The sequence below is a fragment of the Aquarana catesbeiana genome, linkage group LG07, assembly GCF_042186555.1.
Source record: "Aquarana catesbeiana isolate 2022-GZ linkage group LG07, ASM4218655v1, whole genome shotgun sequence".
Taxonomy (NCBI): domain Eukaryota; kingdom Metazoa; phylum Chordata; class Amphibia; order Anura; family Ranidae; genus Aquarana; species Aquarana catesbeiana.
In genome coordinates this window covers 193,478,284-193,500,272 of record NC_133330.1, presented here as the reverse complement: position 1 = coordinate 193,500,272, position 21,989 = coordinate 193,478,284, and the positions used below count along the sequence as shown (strand labels likewise).

The window sequence follows — 21,989 nt, the reverse complement described above, 5'->3', positions numbered from 1 at the left end:
GTGTAGCTGCTGACTTTTAATAAGGACACTTACCTGTCCAGGGAGGCCGCGAAGTCGCGCGTGTCCCCCACCCAGAGCCGATTGGTCCACCGGATCGGTGCAGGCGCCGCCTTTGTAACTAAGGGAAACTGGCAGTGGAGCCTTGCAGCTTCACAGCCGCTTTCCTACTGCGCATGCGCAAGTCGCGTGCCACTTTGTAAATGGCCAGCTTGTCTTCCAGGACACACAGGTCCCAGGGGGAGAAAGAGGGCCCACCGCAGAAGAGGACAAGAAGTCCTGGGCCACAGCCGACCTAGGACGGAAGTACACTTAGCAGTTCAAAAAAAAAATAAAAAAAGATAATTTTTCTCAAAAGTGGGTGGAACTCCGCTTTAACAACACTTTAAAGTTCCTTCAGTGCTATAAAAAGCTATGCAACACTATCCCATTACTAGACAACAGCAAGAAGCATATCAGTTGCCGCCTGTAAACTCTTCCTAACAATTATAAAAAAGTATCTTCAAAGGCAATAATTCCTGCAGCCATTATATTCACAATAAACATACAAGTCTGAATAGAGTGGCAATGGCATGCTTCAACTTGTTAGAACTGAAACAAGCAACACATTTTAGCTATACATTGACAACGCATAGCACGCTTCACTGCTTATTTTCTCCCTAGTAAATACAGCAAACCCTTAGACATGTTCATAGCCTAGATGAATAGGGCATAAACATAAGAAAGGTTCAGGTGTCCTCTCAAAACACTAGCAAAAGAACTAAAGGCTGCCTAGCAGACAAAGCGATTCGAATTAAAGTGGTAGTAAACTCCGAGTTTGTATTTTAACCTACAGGTAAGATTACCTGTAGATAAAATGAATAAACATGCACCATTTAAGAAATATTCTTGGGAGCAGGAGCCGGTGATGTCACCGGCGCATGCGCTCTGAAGGAATGGCATGTCTGTGCCGTAAACAGTGACTCCCAAACGCATGTATGGGAGCGACATCATTGCGTCTCAGCCATTCAAGCAGCTTGCGATTCCAGGAGACCGGGTGAAAATGGAGGTCCAGTCAGCACTCTGCTGGAGGGCTTTGTTTCAAGGCAAGTCTTTCATAATGTGCTAGTATGCAATGCATACTAGCACATTATGACTTTACCTTGCAGGGTTTTCTTTTTGTAAACTAACGCTTTAAATGTCTGCTAGTAATCCAAAAAGATCACCATATTTTTACTAAATGATGTGTCCATAGCACTTAAAAATGGTATGAAGGCCCCTTTCACAATTGTGCGACCTGGAAGTCGCAGGATTTTACCACAATTTTCTTCCGCAATTTTGAGGTGACTAAGCAATGCCTGTGTAATCTTGAGGTCTATGGACCTCAAAATCGCATTGAAGTCGGACCAAAGTAGTACAGGGACTACTTTGAAGTCGCACAGATAGGAATGGTACTCATTGGAAATCATGGGGTACGATTTGTCACGCGTCTTTGCAATCCCAAGATGTCATTGTAGTATGTGTGCTCTGTAATCTTTTCCTGTTTGTCGGTCTTATAGCTGCACCATCCAATGTTATGCATTCTTAGGGTGTGCCCCCCAAGTCTATCTTTGTTTGTCTATTGTAAGGGTCCTGACCAGATCCCTTGGGCTGGAGCACCCCACCATTACCTCTTATTAGTGTCCACCTGAGTCCTTTAGTTCTCCCACAGAGGAGTGGATTTCTCCCATGGTTGAGAAGCAGGATCTTTCATTCTATGAATAGTGTCGGACCCACTGATAATGGGGTACTTTGACGCAGTAGTGGGCTTAAGCACTATGTGGCCATATAGTGTGACCAAATCCCTGTATTTTTTGCTGAATATGTTCAGGTGTTTTTACTAGCCTTGCAAGAATTAAATGTCATTTTAGTATGTGTGCGCTGTAATCTTTTCCTCTGTTTGTTGGTCTTATAGCTGCATCATCCAATGTTATGTATTCTTAGGGTGTGCCCCCCAAGTCTATCTTTGTTTTTCCAAGTCGCACAAGTGTGAGAGGGAAGTTTGTATGTTCTCCCCAGGTCTGTGTGGGTTTCCTCCGGGTACTCTGCTTTCCTCCCACACTGCAAAGACATGCTGGTAGGCTAATTGGCTTCTGACTAAATTGGCCCTAGTATGTGTATGTATTCATGTGAATTAGCGACCTTAAATTGTAAGCTCCTTGAGGGTAGGGACAGATGTGAATGTACAATATATGTGTAACGCGCTGCGTAAATTGACGGCACCATTTAAGTACCTGTAATAAATAAAGCAAATATTTTATATTGCAGCCTACCAATTCTTAGATGCGATGTCTGCATTAATTTTAGGCTCTCTTTTATTTCACCAGCTGACCCTACCAATAAGTCTGTTTTTCAAAAGAACAACTGTCCTGCAGACATAGTAGTTGGGAGGTTGAGATAAATCATTTAACACTGACAGGGACAGGTACAGAGATTAACCATTACAGATTTGTATAGGAAAAGAGGGTTTCCCTTTGAGCTACTAACCTCCCCCTAGGCCTCATTCACATTATGCCACCAGGTATCGTGCATATGTGTGTTTACTCACTACTAAGGATGAGCTCTGGCGTGTTGGCACACTCCATGTGCAAAGCCCGCCAGGAAGTCGGCATGGCTCTGTGCTAATCACAGGCAGCGAGACATTTCCCGATCTCTGCAGCCGCACATCGTGTAAATGTCTCACTACCTGTGATTAGCGCAGAGCCATGCAGACTTCCTGGCGGGCTCTGCACATGGAGTGTGCCAACATGCCTGAGCTCATCCTTACTACATGTAAAGGGCAGCCCATACATTTCAATGGGCTACCATACACACAGCAAAGTAACTCATGCACCTTTTTAAGCATCAAGCTTTACGCTTTTTTTTTTTTTTTTTTTTTTTAACAAAACGCTATACAGTGATCGCAGCTTTCATGCAATATTTTCATTAGCTAGTCTGAAATGCATCAAAGTCCAAAAGTAAATGTACAGTAAAATGATTAACTCTTCTATCTGGAGACATGTTAGATACATATAATAATCCTAGAACAGTACAGCAGCTTTGGGCTCCATCCAGGCACCGCATCACAGCCACAGTATGGGACATGTACTCACTATCAAAGCCTGGAATTTATTCAGGCACAGCTACTGGTTGGTTCATTATCTTCTGACAGACAACATGTGTGCCACTGCTACTGTGCAAGCCACCAAAAGTCTGGAGCAGATGATAACCAAATACAAAAAAAAAAAAAAAAAACCCCCGTTTACCGGTATTTCCAGGAACCTTCCAGGACAGCTACTTGAGAGATGATCGGCTCCGCCCTCTACAGGAAACACAAATCAGATAGAATTTAAAAGGCCCCTCCCTTTTCTCTGACCCTTAGTTGTTTAGAAGATCAAGTAACCTCCACCGAAGGTGCACTCGGCAGAGGAAAAAAATAGAAAACATAAAACACACCACCACCAGGAAAACATAGTTGACCAGTGAAAAAAATAGAATAGGGTGGGAATAGAGACGCTGTCCTGGAAGGTTCCTGGAAATACCGTTACCGGTAAGTCTAACGGGGGTTTTCCCCCCTCACCTTCCAGGACAGCTACTTGAGAGGATAAGCAAGATATTATACCTTAGGGAGGGACGACAGCCTGAAGCACTTTCCTACCAAAGGAAAGGTCCTGGCTGGAAAGCATCTGAACTCTATAATGCTTGACAAATGCATGAGAGGAGGACCAGACGGCAGCTTTAGAGATATCTTCCCATGAAGCTCCCGCTCTTTCTGCCCATGATGTGGCCACGGATCTCCTTGAATGGGCCCTAATTCTAGAAGGAGGGGGTGCGACCTGACGCTTTATATGCCTCACAGATGGCTCCCCTAATCCACCTAGCAATAGAACTTTTAGATGCTTTGGACACCTTCTTGGGGCCACTGAACAAAACTAACAGTTGGGAGGAACTCCTAAACCCACTGGTCTTTTCTAGATAAAGTAGAAGACATCTCTTTACGTCTAAAAGACCAAACCTTTCCTCTTCCGCATTTTTGGGAGAGGTGCAGAAACTAGGGAGGACTACCTCCTGGGACCTATGAAAGTTGGAAGAAACTTTGGGTAGATAGAGTGGATCGAGTTTAATCACCACCCTATCCTCTAAAATTCTCAGGAAGGGATCTTTACAGGAAAGGGACTCTAGATCAGAAATCCTTCGTCCTGACGTAATAGCCAAAAGGAAGGACAACTTCAAAGAAATAATTTTCAGGGAAGCCTCATGCAAAGGCTCAAAAGGAGCCCTTGTTAGTGCATTTAATACCAACGACAGATCCCAGGGGGGAACATGTTTGAGGATCCTGGGAGTATGCCTAGCTCTGGCTAAAAGGAACCTCCTGACTAAGGGATCTACCGCTAGTCTTCTCTCTGAAAATAAAGATAGGGCAGCAACCTGAACCCTAAGGGTGTTGACAGAGAGCCCCTTTTCCACTCCCTCCTGCAGAAAATCTAAAATGCAGGGAGTGGAAAAAGAATCTAAACCAAATTTCCTTTGCCAGGAAATAAAAGTTTTCCAAACTTTCCCATAGATTCTTCTTGTGACCAGTTTACGGCTGTCCAGGACAGTATGAATAACCCTCTCTGAACATCCACTTAGCTGTAGGATGCGCCGCTCAGCCTCCAGGCCGTCAAATGGAAGGTCTGAGGGTTTGGATGCAATACTGGTCCCTGATGGAGTAGATCCTTCCGAACTGGAAGGGGCCAGGGAGGATACACAGATAGGGCCTTCAGAGAGGAGAACCAACTCCTTCTGGGCCACCAGGGGGCAATCAGAACGACTTCTGCTCTGTCCTGAATAATCTTCCGAACCACTAGGGGCAAAAGGGGAAAAGGAGGGAAGGCATAGGCCAGGCTGAAGTCCCAAGGGAAGGACAGTGCATCCGTCCCCAAGGACCCTGTTTCTCTCTCCAGAGAGAAGAACGCAGGTAGTTTCTTGTTGAGACTGGAGGCAAAAAGATCCACTGTGGGGAGACCCCATCTTAGCACCACCTCCTGGAACGTGCCTTGATGTAGTTCCCAACCGCTGGAACTGATGCTCACCCTGCTCAGAAAGTCCGCCAGCACATTTTCTGACCCCTTGATGTGAACTGCCCTTACTGAAGAGACATAGATCTCTGCCCAGGACAGAATCTGCTGCGTTAATGACAGAAGTGATTCCGAGCGAGTGCCCCCTTGTTTGTTCGAGTACGCCACTGTTGTGGCATTGTCTGAAAATATTAAAAAGGTCCTTTGAACAGACCCTCTCTCCCAGAGACATAAGTGCTTTCCTCACAGCCAGAAGTTCTCTGAAATTCGAGGAGCGACCTGCTTCCTCTGGCAACCAGGCTCCTTGAGCCCGCCAATCCTGTAAGTGAGCACCCCAACCCCACAGACTGGCGTCTGTGGTAATTTTGATCGGGCAATGCTGTGCCCAATCCTTCCCCCTCTGCAGATGTTCTCGCTGCTCCCACCAGGCGAGATCTAGAAAATTCCCTTCTGGTAGTTTTACCAGCTGATCCAGAGAATTTTTCCTGCGATCCCAATGGAGCAAAAGAAAGGCCTGAAGGGGTCTGGAGTGCAATTGAGCCCAAGGCACCCCTGGAATGGCTGCAGTCATTAGGCCCAGCAACTGCATGATTCGCCAAAGGGAGGTCTGAGGGAGCAGTTTGAAGGTCTGCACAGAGAGAAGAATTTTCACAATTTTCTCTTTGGGGATAAAAATCTTTAGGGCAACAGAGTCTATTAGATAACCCAGGAAAAGTATGCTCTGTGAGGGTACTAGGCAAGATTTCTGTTGGTTGACCTTCCACCCTAATTTTTGAAAGGTCCGCAAAACCAACTGTAGGTCCTGAATAAAGGGACTCCTTGCCCTGAGAAAAAAAAAAAAAAAATCGTCTAGATATGGGATGATTGATACACCTTGAATCCGAAAAAAGGCCATGACTTCGGCCATGATTTTTGTGAAAATCCTTGGTGCTGCCGAGAGACCAAAAGGAAGGGCATTGAACTGCCAAAGGGATGGCTCGTTTCCCACGAGCACTGCAAACCTGAGGAACCTTCGGTGGCTCTGGCAGATTGGTACATGAAGATAAGCGTCCTGAAGGTCCAGGGTCACCATGAAGACCTCTGGTAACAACAGATTTCTTACTGAATAAATGTTCTCCATGCGGAAACGTCTGTAAACTATGTATTGGTTCAGGACGCTTAAATTTATGACCATACGAAAGCCACCGGAAGCTTTCTTGACCAGAAGACGCGAGAATAAAATCCCTGGAACTTCTGATCTTCTGGGACATGAGAAAGAACTCCCTCTGTTTCCCACACAGAGATCAAATTCAACATGGCTTGCCGTCTCTCTTGGTCTCTCGGCAGATGGGTAAGAAAAAACCTCTGGGGGGGAGATTTTTTAACTCCAATCTGTAACCCTTTAACAGAGTTTGAAGGATGAAGGAATTGGTGGAAATTTCTGCCCATTCCTTGATGAAATGGCACAATCTTCCCCCTACCCCTAACCTGGCGTCACTGGGTACTCTTGGAAGGGGCTGAAGGAGCAAAGGGAGTTCCTCCTTTGAGTTTGTCTTTGTTAAAGGACCATTTCTTTTTAGCCTGTTGCTTGTTGGCTTAAAAATTAGCCTTGTTTTGAAAGCCACGAAAAGGCCTCTTATTCTGGGGCTTATTCCTTTGGGAAGAAGGGAATCGTTTACCTTTCTCAGAGGAACGAGATAAGAGTTCTTCTAAGGAAGAACCAAACAACAGTTTACCTTCGAAAGGAATGCCACAGAGCTTATTCTTGGAGGTAAGGTCACCCTCCCAAGATTTAAGCCAGATAGCTCGCCTAGCTGAATTAATGAGAGCAGAAGCCCTAGCTGCGGATTTCACTGAATCTGCTGCTGCATCAGCTAGGAAGGCGACTGACTTGGCAATGAGTGGGAGAGATTCTCTAATCTCTTCCTTGGGGGTGTCAGATGCCAGAAGCTCATCTAGACGCTGTACCCATACATCTAAATTTCTGGCCACACAGGTAGATGCAACCGCTGGGCCTAAAGAAAAAGCTGAAGCATCCCAGGCCTTATGCAGCAATGAGTTGGCCTTCCTATCCATTTGATCCTTAAGGACCCCAGAATCCTCAAAAGAAAGATCTGTTCTTTTGGACACCTGTGACATAGGGGCATCTAATCTAGGACACTTAAAGAAAACCTCCTCAAAGTCAGGCTGAAAAGGAAATCTTCTTTTGTGTCCTCTGGATTGGAACAACCTTTTTTCAGGTTCTTTCCATTCAGATAGAATCATGTCTCTAAGAGACTGATGTACCGGAAAGGTTCTAGATTTCTGTCCTTAAAGGCCCCTATACATTTTATCCTGCACAGATTGAGCATGCTGTGGTATCTCAATCAGCTCTGAGGTATAAATTGCTTTTAATAGTTCATCAATATCCTCCACTGGAAAAAGATACTTGGATGAGCTACCTGTATCCTCCTCTGATGCAGACTTTTCATCAGATGAACAGACTGAATTCTCACCTTCCTCCAGATCAGAGGTATTGCGTGAATTAATAGTCTCAGATACTAATAAGGGAAGGGACCTGGCAGACGTTGAAGGATCCTGAGCTATGGGTCTAGAGGAGGAAGGGCCTATACTAGCAACCCTGTCATTCAGTGACCGAAAAGAATCCACTACCTCCTTCATAGAAGTCATTAACTCCCTAAAGGATGAAGACTCTGAACTAGCTCTGGGTGGGATACAATCCTCACAAAATAGCTTTTTGTAACTATCAGAGAGCCTGGCTCTACACTTCCCACATTTCTTCTTCACCGGTTTGGCCTAGAAGAGAGCAGAAACAAGGGCCATGAAAAAAGGATCCATACAAAAGAAGTCCCTTGCTGCAGCTATCCACAGACCAGGGCTTACCTTGGGGGCAGTATGGGACCCGGATGCTGCCGCTGGTTCAATACGAGCGGATGTTCCATCCTCAGACCTGTCCTCAAGCTCCATGAAGCAAGCGGAGAACGGTCGCCGAGAAGACTGCTGCTGTACCGCAAAAGCTGCGCCTAGAATGGTATTTTTAGCAGGCCATTCCCCTGCAGCATGTCCTCAGTGTTTCCACACCATGCTCCTTATGAGAACTCGGCGTCCGGAAGTGCGTCATGTGACTTCCGGTTGCATCACAGGAAGTCCTCCTGACGCCATCTTGGTACACCAGAATGAAGCATTTGGGAGGACACAGTTCCACACAGCAGCGCTGGGGAAAAGAAGGGAGTTGCCAGCATTTTCAAAGGCAAGTAACCCTTAGAAATAGGGAACCCTTCTGGTACAGACCATCATCCAGGACTTTGCCACAACTAGTACTGGATGAAACCAGAGAAGGGGGGGGTCCACCAACCACAGGAAAACAAAAAAACGTGTCGGTGCTCCTGGAGGGTCTGGAAACACAAAACAACTGAGGGTCAGAGGAAAGGGAGGGGCCTTTTAAATTCTATCTGATTTGTGTTTCCTGTAGAGGGCGGAGCCGATCATCATCTCTCAAGTAGCTGTCCTGGAAGGTGAGGGGGGGAAAGTTCACCTTCCCAGTGTTGGGCACAGTACATCAGGAGGCAGATGAATCATTTCATGACAGACAGGTTCTCTTGATAGACCATCCAGTTATATCTTCGCAATGCTCCCCCTCGCCTATCTGTTTATTGGTTAGAACCCACAGAAATATTCATTGCTTCTAAGTACTGCGAAGAAGGTGACCTTCTCCCCAACACCTTTTGTATACTTTGACCAAGGATGCAATGCTTGGCCTTGACATCCATCAGCCAAGCTTGAACACTGTCATGTGGGGAAGGGGAAGCAGGTTATTAACCCTCTGTAAACACTGACAGACACAATTTACATAGGGATTAGAGTCAGGGTTCCAACAGACAAATAGAAAGGAGAGGGAGCACAGGTGAAAGCAACCATCGGAGTGTGTGGAAGGTGAGCTTTCACAAGAACCTATCCCTATGCCTTAAAGTGGTTGTATACCCATTTTTTACATTTTTACCTACAGGTAAGCCCGGGGTTGTCTGCTAGAGTCAGGGAGAACCCACAGGCACCAAGCTGGCTGTACACTATACAATCTCTAACGCTATGCAATATGGATACAAATCTTCAGTTTGTAGCAAATCTGGCAAGTCTTTGCACTACAAAGGGATACTATATAGGCGATTGCACAATCGGACTGTATAGTTAATGCTCCGTTCACACCTGAGCGATCAGAATCAAGGGTGGAATTGCCGCAATTCTGCCCATGATTCCAAATCGCAGCAAATAGCGGGATGCTTATGTGATGCCATTACAAAAAGTGTAGCTGCTGACTTTTAATAAACAAACACTCACCTGTCCCAGGATCCAGCGATGTGGCGCTCAAAGCCTTGGTTCTCTCCCCCACCTTTCCCTGGTGCCAGCATCACTAATGTGGGCACCCAGCTGTGTCAGCTTGCGGCTTCACACTGCACCTCCTGAATTGCCCCTTCTGGGAACTGTGACATGTCCCAGAAGAGTGCAGGAAGGGAGGGGGGAGAGGAGAACGCCCGCTCGAGTCGAGTCAAAACTAGGTACCCGCTCCCCCCCCCTCCCCCCCCCAGAAAAAAAAAGCCAAATAGGTGGAGCTCTGCTTTAACACCACTTTAAATAGATTTGAAAGGAGCAGAACACTTTGGACCAAAAGAAAAAGACAAGTGCAGATCCGCCAAATGTGCATCACATATTACAGCTTAAAGCATTTGTCGGAAGCAGTGGATAACCAACTTCAGATTGTTCAGTTAAGCTTTGACAATAAAACCTGGAAGCTGATTGGTTTCTATGCAGAGCTGCACCAGATTTTACACTCTCCAGTTTTAGTAAACCAACCCCACTGTGTGAGGAAAGGACTGCCGATAACCGGTGTTCTGTCGAGAAGTGCCCACCATCGGATAGTGCCCGGGCTGGAAGGCACATGCGCAGTACATAACAGCACAACAGCTGATTTTAACATCAGCTGGCGAGACGGCGCAGGGGCACAATAGCTGACAGAATTTTTATTTGCTGTCAGATTGTGCCCCGCGCTCCCGCAGCAAGTTCATGTCCATGATGGCCGTATTTATACACGTTGTGGGTGGAATTAGATGACCAGTGCAGCAAAAAATAAAACTTTGTGATGGGCGCATTTTTACATTTCTTGTGGGCGGATTTATGGGCACTTTGGGGCGGAATTAGATGGCCAGTGCAGCAGTTATATTTTTTTACAGCACTGCCCATCTAATTCCACCCACGTGTATAAATCCGCCCATCATGGACATGAACTCACCATGGGAGCGCGGGGCACAATCTGACAGAAAATAAAAAATGCTGTCGGCTATTGTGCACCTGCGCTGTTACAACAACTGATGTTAAAATCAGCTGTTATGTACTGCGCATGCGCCTTCAGCCCGAGCACTATCCGATGGGGGGCATTTCTCGACAGAACACTGGCAAGTCTGTGTACATGTGACCAGCTGTGACTGGACACACCTGATCACATGCTAAAAGGCTGCTGTTATTGACCCTTTCTGCATTCTGTGATCAGCTATGTCCAAAGGACACAGCAGTCACAGAGCGTGTTCTGGGAGGATGTCCATTGACGCCCTCCCAGGACTGGAGAGCCACGCTGTAGCTGTCTTTCAGTGGTAGTGCAAGCGAGACGGGGTTAAAAAAAAGATTTGTAAAGTGCAATCACGGCATGCGTTTTAAATTTTGGGATATTTGTTTTAGGTTGATTAGTGTCACTTTGACCATTTTTTTTTGGTGAGCATACCCTGGCAAAGCATCGGACCCATGGCACCAACCCCAAGTGTAAACAAGCTCTTTGTGATACTTGGGGGGGGGGGGGGTCACTGTCCTGGAGACTGCTGTTTTATTACAAGAAAAATGCAGAGTTTAGAATAAAAGCACAATCAGACCCATCCTCCAATCTGCTGGATGTCAACCCACTTCAGAGCTGTGTGCAGGCAGCCCACAAAAGGTGAATGCAGATGCAGTGACTGCACTAATACAGCTGCATGCAAAAACTAAGATGCAGGCAGGAGCGGGTACTCTGATCTGTTTACCTACTTCTGCCCACATGTCAAATTTTGACATGCGATCATGTCCATGCACCTGCTGCGTCTGCATCCACTTCTATGGGCTGCCTGCACACAGCGGCTCAGATTGGAGGATGAGTCTGCTCAGCCATGTGAATGAGCCCTAAACATCGACTCTTTTATGCCTTGTTCACGCATTCCGCAGAGATGTCATTTTTTCTCCATATGTTCTGCAAGGGCACATAACAAACCAACAAAAAAAAAAAAACAAACAATTGTTCTCTGTCAGCCTGTGAATGCAGTTTTCTGTGTGAACAAAAAAAAAAAAAAAAAAACTGACATGACATCAACACTGTAATCAGGGCACATAACTGACGCACGTGAAGACTGATGTCAACGCGTGTCTTTGCAAGTGAAATTTGCATGCTTTTGCCGCTAATTTTCATGCATGCATGGTGTAAACAAGCCCTTAGGCTGGGTTCCCATATTTGTGGTGTGGGAAACCGCATGCGATTCGGACAGGAATTGCAATTCCTATTCAAATCACATGTGATTCTTTGCAGTGCGATTTGAGCCCATTCATTTTGTATGGGCCCAATTCACACTGTACAAAAAAGTTGCAGGCATCTTTTTTTTTTGCCACACCGGAATCAGATCTGATTCTTGCAATTGCACTGCATTTTGTGATCAGTTTTGGGGTGCCATTACTTTTAGCATTGACAAAGGTGGCAGAAAGCATGAATGAAGTGCGATTTTAGTGCAGGAAACGCTCAGGATTTGCTGCGTTTCCCGCATGGCATATGTAAACCTCTGCATTTTTCTCTAAAATGTCAGGCTTTGTTCACACCAGTGCATTATGGGAATGCGCACACAATGGCATGCTTTCTTAGCAACGCACAAAAGGCACTGCACCTTTGCAGATGTGCCTTTAAAGGCTTGCAAATTCACACAAACCAAGACACATACTACTGCAGTACCGGGCGTTTTGGTGCAGCACGATTTTTAAAATGGTGCAGACGCCCTTTTTTGCCCGTTTCTCATGCCTAGGGCAACCCATTGAAATGATTTGGTTGCTCTAACTGCAAAGTACAAAAACCCTTGCACGTTCGAGGTACCTGGAGCCAGAACAGGAGCCTGGGGGAAAATTGACATCTGTTCTAGTGATATCTAACAGGAGGAGGACTCCCCTGTAGAGATTTCCTCTCACTTCCTATTGTGTCCCCTGGACAGGAAGTGAAGGGAATTCTTCTCTGCAGGGACACAGACAATAAAATAAGTCAGTCAAGCATTTTCACCTCTAATATTCAAAAACAAACAACAAAAAAGAAGTTTTAGCTTTACCTCAACTTTCTGTCATTGTAATCTGTGTACAGGAGAGTGAAGAAGAGGGAGATCGCTGAGGAACATTCCCACAGTAATCTTCACAGCACAAAGCCACCTCCTCGTCCCCATAGAGCCGGTCACACATGCCTGCTGCTTTGTTATTGTCCCACCATCCAGTACACAAGGGGTTACACGGCCTGCTGACCACCACAGCTTAGCAGAGACCCCCAGCCATGAAACAACAGCAAGAAGCCCCCCCCAGTCCCCGCCTTCCAATGTACATGTGTTATACAAGTTTTTGTGGCCACTTACCTCGCTCCGGTAACTCCTTGCTATGTGTCGGTGCCCTCTGCTCCCCTCTCTTTCCCTCCTCCCCCTCTTCGCCGCCACGCCACGCCCACCCCCCGCAAGCCACGCCTCCGGCCCATTTGAAACTCCAACTACCGCCCCAGCCAGAGCGATCCTTAGGTATAGGATGGGGCGCGACATTTGGACAGACCAATCACAGAGTCAGATAAAGCGGGTGGTGACTTGTGATTGGTCGCCTGAAGTTCAATGAACATCTCTGTTTGCTGCTCTGGGCTGTCAGGCAGCTCTTGTTGGTAGAGAGGACGAGGAGCTGTGACGGAGCGCTGTGTATGACAAACGGCCGCCAATACATGACGGTGTACTGAGGGAGAGGCAGGACGTCACCGAGGGTCTTATATATACGTATAGTGTAATTAAGGGATAAACTCATTGTTTAGTCCTGGATGGAGTGGAGAGGGATTAGAACCCCTGACAGGTTTATAGTGATGTCCATCTATCCCGCCACTTATTTCCATGACAACATCCAACTCAGTGCTGGTCAGTTTTCATGTGGGGCCGCAAGTGCTGCCATTCTCCCCACCAAGGGGCCCCGACCTCCACATAAACACAGAAAAACACTTGTATGACCTGAGAGTAGTGTCAGGTGCCCGTGTAATCTTCAGGTCTATGGGCCGCAGGTCGGACCAAACTAGTGCAGGGACTACTTTGAAGTTGCACAGATATGAACAGTACTCATTGGAAATCATGGGATGCGACTTTGTGGTCCCAAGTCACACAAGTGTGAAAGGGGCCTTAGTGTCAGAGACGTAGACATGCAGCAGGATATAGTCAAAGCCTAGTACACACGGGCCGCATGTCGGGGGGCATCAGACCGTTCAATAGAAACCGGGCGACATCTGGCCTGTGTGTACTACAGCCAGTCCAGCTTCTGTCAATGAGGTATGACCAAACAATCGGCTCCTGGGGGGGTGTCCCCTGTCAAAACAATAGAACAGCAGGGCAGATCGCTGTACTAACATCGGATAGTTGTGAATGCTAGATAAGGGGATAATGGACTTTGTAAGCACATATAAAAAAATATACAAATTTTAATAATTCACATGAAATACATACATATACAACACAAAATATTTATATTGAAGCAATATGGGACACAGTGTTTAATCCCAGAGGTAACACTACGAAAATACTTCCTGTGTGGCAATATTGAAAAAATGCCCACACTAACATCAGATAGTTAGTACAGCAGCCCCTCCTGAGCTGTCAGTTTTTTTTCGTTCAGCCCTGCTGGGTTGAACAATGTGCTAGGCTTTACAGCCATGATACAAGAGATAGTCAGAGAATGCAGATATGAAACAAGAGATAGTCAGAGACTGCAGACACGGTACAAGAGATAGTCAGAGACTGCAGACATGATACAAGAGATAGTCAGAGACTGCAGACACGGTACAAGAGATAGTCAGAGACTGCAGACACGGTACAAGAGATAGTCAGCGACTGCAGACATGATACAAGAGATAGTCAGAGACTGCAGACATGAAACAAGAGATAGTCAGAGACTGCAGACATGAAACAAGAGATAGTCAGAGACTGCAGACATGAAACAAGAGATAGTCAGAGACTGCAGACACGGAACAAGAGATGGTCAGAGACTGCAGACACGATACAGGAGATGGTCAGAGACTGCAGACATGATACAAGAGATGGTCAGAGACTGCAGACACGATACAAGAGATGGTCAGAGACTGCAGACACGATACAAGAGATGGTCAGAGACTGCAGACACGATACAAGAGATGGTCAGAGACTGCAGACACGATACAAGAGATGGTCAGAGACTGCAGATATGATACAATAGATAGTCAGAGACTGCAGACATGAAACAAGAGATGGTCAGAGACTGCAGATATGATACAAGAGATGGTCAGAGACTGCAGATATGATACAAGAGATGGTCAGAGACTGCAGACATGAAACAAGAGATAGTCAGAGACTGGAGACATGATACAAGAGATGGTCAGAGACTGCAGACATGAAACAAGAGATAGTCAGAGACTGCAGACACGGTACAAGAGATGGTCAGAGACTGAGGATATGATACAAGAGATAGTCAGAGACTGCAGACATAAGAGATAGTCTAACTGCTAAAACCAACAGTCAGTACTCCATACTCATACTCTTGGACCTTTCTGCTGCGTTTGACACAGTTGGCCATCCGCTCCTCCTCAACAAACACCACTCCCTTGGCCTCCATGACTGTGCTCTTTCCTGGTTTTCCTACTTATCTCAGCACACTTTCAGTGTCACATACAACTCCATCTCCTCCACTCCTCTTCCACTTTCTGTTGGGTTACCCTAATTCTCCATCCTTTGGCCCTCCTATTCTCTCTCTATACCTCTTTCCTGGGCCAGTTGATAACCTCCCATGGCTTCCAATACCAAATCTATGCTAGTGACACCCAGATCTATCTCTCCACTCCTCAACTCACCCCCTCAATCTTCTCACGTATCACAAACTTACTGGGGGACATATCAGTATGGATGTCACACCACTTCCTCAAACTGAATCTTTCTAAAACTCTCAATAAAAAGAATTTTCAAAAAAAAAAAAAAAAATCTTTCTAAAACTGAGCTTTTAATGTTTCCTCCTCCCTGATCCCTCCCCCCCATGACTTTACTATTGAGATCAATGCCACAACCATTGGTCCCTCCACACATGCCAGGGTGCTGGGTGTAATTCTGGACTCTGACCTCTCCTTCAGCCCCCACATTTAATCACTGGCTTAATTTTGCTGCCTTAACGTCTGCAACATTTCCAGAATTCGCCCCTTCCTGACTAACGACACCACAAAGCAACTTATTCACTCCTTGGTTATTTCCTACCTTAACTACTGCAACTCCCTCCTCACTGGCCTACCTTCACACAGGATATACCCCCTCAGTCTATTATGAATGCTGCTGCTATACTCAAACACATTACTAACCGATCCGTCACTGCAGCCCCTTTTTGCCAATCTCTTCACTGGCTTCCCCTACTCCACCATATAAAATTCAAAACACTAACCACAACATACATAGGCAACCACAACATTGCCCCCAGCTATATCATCAAACTCATTTGCAGATATCAACCCAAATGGTGCTCTCCCATGTTACCTTCTTACGTGCTCACCTCAAGGACTTCTCCAGAGCCTCTCCCATCCTCTGGAACTCCCTGCCTTTAGGCGAAACTTGAAAACACACTTATTTAGGGAAGCCTACTCCACCTCCACCTAAGAACTGTACCTGAGTCACCTCCATCAGATCATCCCCACAGCTATTACCTTTTGTACCACCTCCCCCTCCCTTTAGATGTTAAGATCCATGAACAGGACCCTCCTATTCCTTCTGTATTATAGTTGTACTGTCCCCCCTCCACATTGTAAAGCGCTGCACAAACTGTTGGCGCTATATAAATCCTGTATAATAATAATAGTCAGAGACTGCAGACATGATACAAGAGATAGTCAGAGATTACAGACATGATACAAGAGATAGAGACTGCAGATATGATACAAGAGATAGTCAGAGACTGTGTCAGAGACTGCGGACATGATACAAGAAATAGAGACTATGGACATGATACAAGAAATAGTCAGAGACTATGGACATGATACAAGAGATAGAGTCTACGGACATGATACAAGAGATAGTCAGAGACTATAGACATGATACAAGAGATGGTCAGACTGCGAACATAGTGCAAGAGATAGAGGCTCCAGACATGATACAAGAGATAGTCAGAGACTATGGACATGATACAAGAGATAGTCAGAGACTATGGACATGATACAAGAGATAGTCATAGACTATGGACATGATACAAGAGATAGTCAGGGACTATGAACATTAGAGGTCGACCGATATGGGTTTTTCTCTGGCTGATGCCGATATTTAGAAATCGCGGTGGCCGATTCCGATATGTGATGCCGATTTTTTTTGGGCCGATATATTTGGCCGATTTTTTTTTTTTTTTTTCCCTTTTTTTTCCCTTCATCTCATAAAATCTAACAGTTAGACCCCTTTCACACTGGGGCGTTTTTCAGGTGCTTTTGGGCTAAAAAGAGCGTCTGTAAAACGGCTCCCCTGCAGTCTCGGTGTGATATCCTGAGTGCTTTCACACTGAGGCGATGCGCTGGCAGGATGTAAAAAAAAGTCCTGCAAATGGCATCTTTGGAGCGGTGTATACCACCACTCCTGCCCATTGAAATGAATGCGCACCGCTGCCGAAGCGCCTGCAAAGCGTTTTGGCAGCGGCGCTTCAGGGGCGCATTTAACCCCTTCCTCGGCCGCTAGCTGGGTTATAAGTGCCCCGCTAGCAGCCGAATAGTGCCTCTAAAATGACGGTAAAGTGCCGCTAAAACTAGCAGCGTTTTACCATCAACGCATGCCCGCTCCAGTGTGAAAGCAACCTTAAGTGATACAGAAAATTTTTTACATTTAAACATTAAACAAAACAAACCTCCAATCAGTTCACTTGTATGTATAATTTAGAAAAAAAAAAAAACTATCTTAAATATTAAATACACAAAAACAGGTAATCAAAACTTTTGGACGAAAAAAAAATGGGCTAACTTTACTGCTTAGTTTTTTTTTTTAATTCATTACTGTATTTTTTTTTTTTTTAAATTGCGTTTGAAAGACCGCTGCGCAAATACCGCGTGACATAAAATATTGCAACAACCGCTATTTTATTCCCTAGGGTCTCTGCTAAAAAAAATATATATATAATGTTTGGGGGTTCTAAGTGATTTTCTAGCAGAAAATACTGGATTTTTACCTGTAAGCAACAAGTGTCAGAAAAGATTTAGTCTTTAAATGGTTAAACTGAGAATTCCTACACGGAGTTCAGTCTATTGATAAAAAAGAACTTGAAGAGATACAAATGTGTCTTCCTATCAGACTTGGCAGGCTGCCCAGAGGAGGAGAGAAGATAACTTTCAGGCAACTTGCATTGACTCTATTACAGAAGTCATTTGCAAGTCACAGCTGAAGTTACAATCGGCCTTTTTTATCAGCACAATCGGCCGATGCCGATTAAGTAAAAAACGCCAAATATCGGCCGATATATCGGCCAGCCGATATATCGGTCGACCTCTAATGAACATGATACAAGAGATAGTCAGAGACTATGGACATGATGCAAGAGATAGTCAGGGACTGCAGACATAATACAAAAGATAGTCGGAGGCTGCGGATGTTGTACAGGAGATGGTCAAAGACTGCAGACATAATAAAGCAGATGGTCAGAGACTGTGAAAATAATACAGGTGATGGTTGGGGAATATGGACAGGATACAAGAGATGGTCAGAGACTGTAGACATGTTGCAGGAGACTGTCAGAGACTGGGAACATGCTATAGGAGACTATCAGAGACTGGGAACATGCTATAGGAGACTATCAGAGACTGGGAACATGCTACAGAAGTTGTTGGAGACTGGGGAAATGCTTCAGGAGAAAGTCATAAATTGGAGACCTATTACTTAAGACTGCTGAAGTTCACTGCCATAACTGCGATAAGGGAACACAGATTAGTGTCTGCCTGAGCCCTGAGGGCCACACAAAGGCCTGCAGGGTGGGAAATAGAGATCTATTGTATCAATAGTGAGTAGTACATAGAATACTATAACTAAATGATTACTACACATGTATAAAGTGGGTGGGGTCTTGCTCATATAGGCTTTCAATCTACAGGACTTTTCTAGACTGATCTATGTGGTACAGTGATGTGTCTCTAGAGTTCCTACAAAATTCATAGATTGGAGGAGAATTGTTTCCCCTAAAGACAGCGAGATGTATTTACTAAAGTAATAGAAGCTGTTAGGCTTCATTTATACAGGCGGTTGAGCTGCAGTTTTACAGGCTGCTGAGCCGCAAGTTAACATGGTCTTTGGCCATGCTATAACACATTGCTGTTTATAGAGTGCAAACTCTGGTGCAGCTCTGCATAGAAACCAATCAGTTTTCAGGTTTTATTTTTTTAAATGCTTAAAGGGGAATTCCATCCAAAAGTGGAACTTTCGCTTATCTGATTCCTGTTTTTTTACAGGTACCCTGTCCCCACTTCCGGGAGACCGGGCCGCAGCAAATTACGTCAGCAGCTCGGTCCCCCTCCTCCCTTCCCTTTCTGCCAGGCCAGTGAGAGAGCACTTCACGCATGCGCAGTAGGGACCCGGCCGTGAAGATGAAAGGCTACACTACCAGTTCCCTTAGCTGCAATGGCAGCGGCAGCACCCAACCAGCCGCTGTAAACATTGGCTGCTGGCATTGCTGGACTCCAGGACAGGTAAGTGTCCTAATGTTAAAAGTCAGCAGCTACAGTATGTGTAGCTGCTGACTTTTAATTTTTAAAAGGGCGGGCGGAACTCTGCTTTAAATGAACAAGCTGAAGTTAGAGGCTGATTGGCTACCATGTACAGCTGCACCAGATTCTGTGTACTCCAGTTTTGGTAAATCAACCACGTTGTCATGGTCTGGGTGCAGCACACCAAAATTTACACTACAGGTCAGTTCAGCAGGCAGTAATGCTTTCCAACGCAACCTATTCAGGTGAATGGGACTGGTCTGCAGCCTTATGTAATGTGCACATTGTGGCAGAATTTCAATGGTTAACACAAGCGTTAAGAAGGTGACATATCACCTACGAGACACCTATCAAATTCCTCTAATAAGGGATCCACCGCAGATCACTTTTCAGAGGGGCAGCAATGACAGCCACACATGTAAGTAAACTTTTAAAACTCAACTCCAGGATAAAACTTCCACACATTTGAATACTCAAAATGGACACGCGTTCAGCTTATTTTGCAAAATCCAGTTTGAATATCTAATCATGTGAAAAAATGCATTTTTGCCAGCACGTGATGAAAATAAATGAACACATTTGAGGGATTTACTAAAACTGGAGCATACACAATCTGGTGCAGCTGTGCATTGTAACCAATCGGCTTCTAACTTCAGCTTGTTCAGTTAACCACTTCCATACTGGGCATTTTCACCCCCTTCCTGCCCAGGCCAATTTTCAGCTTTCAACGCTGTCACACTTTGAATGAGAATTGTGCGGTCATGCGACGTTGTACCCAAATTAATTTTGATCATTGTTTTTTCCCACAAATAGAGCTATCTTTTGGTGGTATTTGATCACCTCTGCGTTTTTTTTTTTTTTTTGCGCTATTAACAACAAAAGAGCGTCAATTTAAAAAAAAAAAAAAAAAACACAATATTTATTACTTTTTGCTATAATAAATATCCCAATTTTTTTTTTTAAAAAACAATTTTTTTTCTCAGTTTAGGCCGATATGTAGTTTTTTACATATTTTTGGTAAAAATAAAAATCGCAATAAGCGTATATTGATTGGATTGCACAAAAGTTATAGCGTCTACAAAATAGGTGATAGAATTTTGGCATTTTTAATATTTTTTATTTTTTTACTAGTAATGGCAGCAATCTGCGAATTTTATCGTGACTGCGATATTGTTGCGGACATATCAGACACTTTTGACATTATTTTGGGACCAGTGACATTTATACAGCGATCAGTGCTATAAAATGCATTGATTACTGTATAAATGTGACTGGCAGGGAAGGGGTTAACACTAGGGGGTGATCAAAGGGTTAACTGTGTGTCCTAGGGAGTGATTCTAACTGTAGGGGGAGGGGACTCACAAGGGGAAGAGACCGATCGGTGTTCCTCTGTAATGGGAACACACGGATCAGTCTGCTCTCACCTGACAGGACGTGGATCTGTGTGTTTACACACACAGATCCACGTCCCTGCTCTGTGACAAGCAATCGTGGGTGCCCAGCGGACATCGAGGCCGCCGGGCACGCGCATCGGGTCCCAAGTATGCCGCTCTCCACAATGCAGGGAGTCCCAGGACGTCATATGACGCCCGCCCGGAGGGACGAAGGGTTCCTGCGGGCGTCATATGACTATACAGCGGTAGGGAAGTGGTTAAGCTTTGACAATAAAACCTGGAAGCTGATTGGTTAGTATGTACAGCTACACCAGATTGTGTGTGCACCAGTTTTAGTAAATCTCCCCATCGCTATTTACTAACAATCACTTTGCAAAGTGGAGAGCCTCTATTACTTTAGGAAATCAACCCTATTGCTTTATTTTCCTAGAGAATAATAATGTATAGGTTGGTGCTAGGGGAACTTTCGTGCCCTAGTTTTCTATGTTACAGCTTTGGTACGCCAGCCCACTGCAGCCTTTTCTCATATTATAAAGTGCACTAGACAAGTAAAAACTGGAATCGAATTATTCACTCTGCAATGCATATCAAAATTCCCCCCAGAATTGTAAACCTAGCCCATAGAATGTTCACTATGTAATAGATTTTATCTTGAAGATTGTCACAGTGCCTGTGGCTATTTGTTATCACACCCTACATGCCCCACTTTAGTTATTTAAATTGTCCTCTTTATATAAAACAGCTATGCTGTGCTTTATAAACCTCACCAATTAGCGTAAGTGTATATGAATAGGACAACAGGGAAGTCTTGAAGAATACATACCCTCCAGCTGCAGGTATGCAACCAATGCTTATATATATATATATATATATATATATATATATATATATATATATATATACACACACAAAGTATATACCTGCTTCTCATAAATATGAATAGATAAGAAAGAAAACATTTTCAATGACTCTTTCAAACCAATAGTTGTAGTATGAGTGTGGTATGGGTGGACTATATGCTGTTAAGTTAATGTGTATGTACAACGTATGTTGAAGTTTAATGCGGTATTAAACTAAAAAAACAAAGCAATATGTTGCAGCTTACCAACCTTTTAATGTAGTGGCTGCATTGGTATTCTTTTTGTAGATTTTTTTTCCTACTATTTTCATCCCGTGATCCAGGCAGTAACTAACTTCCTATCATAGGGCATCTCCACTCCACCGGAGGAGCAAGGGACAACTGTTGAAAGCAGCATTATCAATCTGAGGAGAGGATAATGAATTGTTTTAAATCAGAACTCCCGCTGGCAGATCTAAAAATAGCAGCTGTGTGAGTAGTAGTAGTCAGTGCCAGGATAAGGTCAGCCGGTGCCCAGGGAAAGTGGCGGCTTGTGGTAAATATTTAAATATTTTGGGGGGGGGGGGGTGGCAAACAGACCTGGCCCCCTCACTCATACTACTACAAATCCCCACCCCCACCCGCAGCTCTTGTTCGTTCAATCGACCAGAGAGGCGATCCACTTGTACTACACCCCCTCCGGCACTCAATAG

At 44.9% G+C, this 21,989-nt stretch overlaps 1 protein-coding gene across 3 annotated transcripts in view; it reads right to left on the bottom strand.

The window, feature by feature from the left end:
* Nucleotides 1-12,822, bottom strand: part of GPSM2 (G protein signaling modulator 2) — a 113,691-nt gene extending 100,869 nt beyond the window's left edge. For 2 of the 3 annotated variants that reach the window (XM_073592936.1, XM_073592938.1), the window contains exon 1: nt 12,704-12,822. The gene's annotated coding sequence lies outside the window, so the exon portion shown is untranslated. The remainder of the gene's footprint in view (nt 1-12,703) is intronic. The other variant, XM_073592939.1, reaches the window with a different exon arrangement.
* Nucleotides 12,823-21,989: the final 9,167 nt, after the last annotated feature.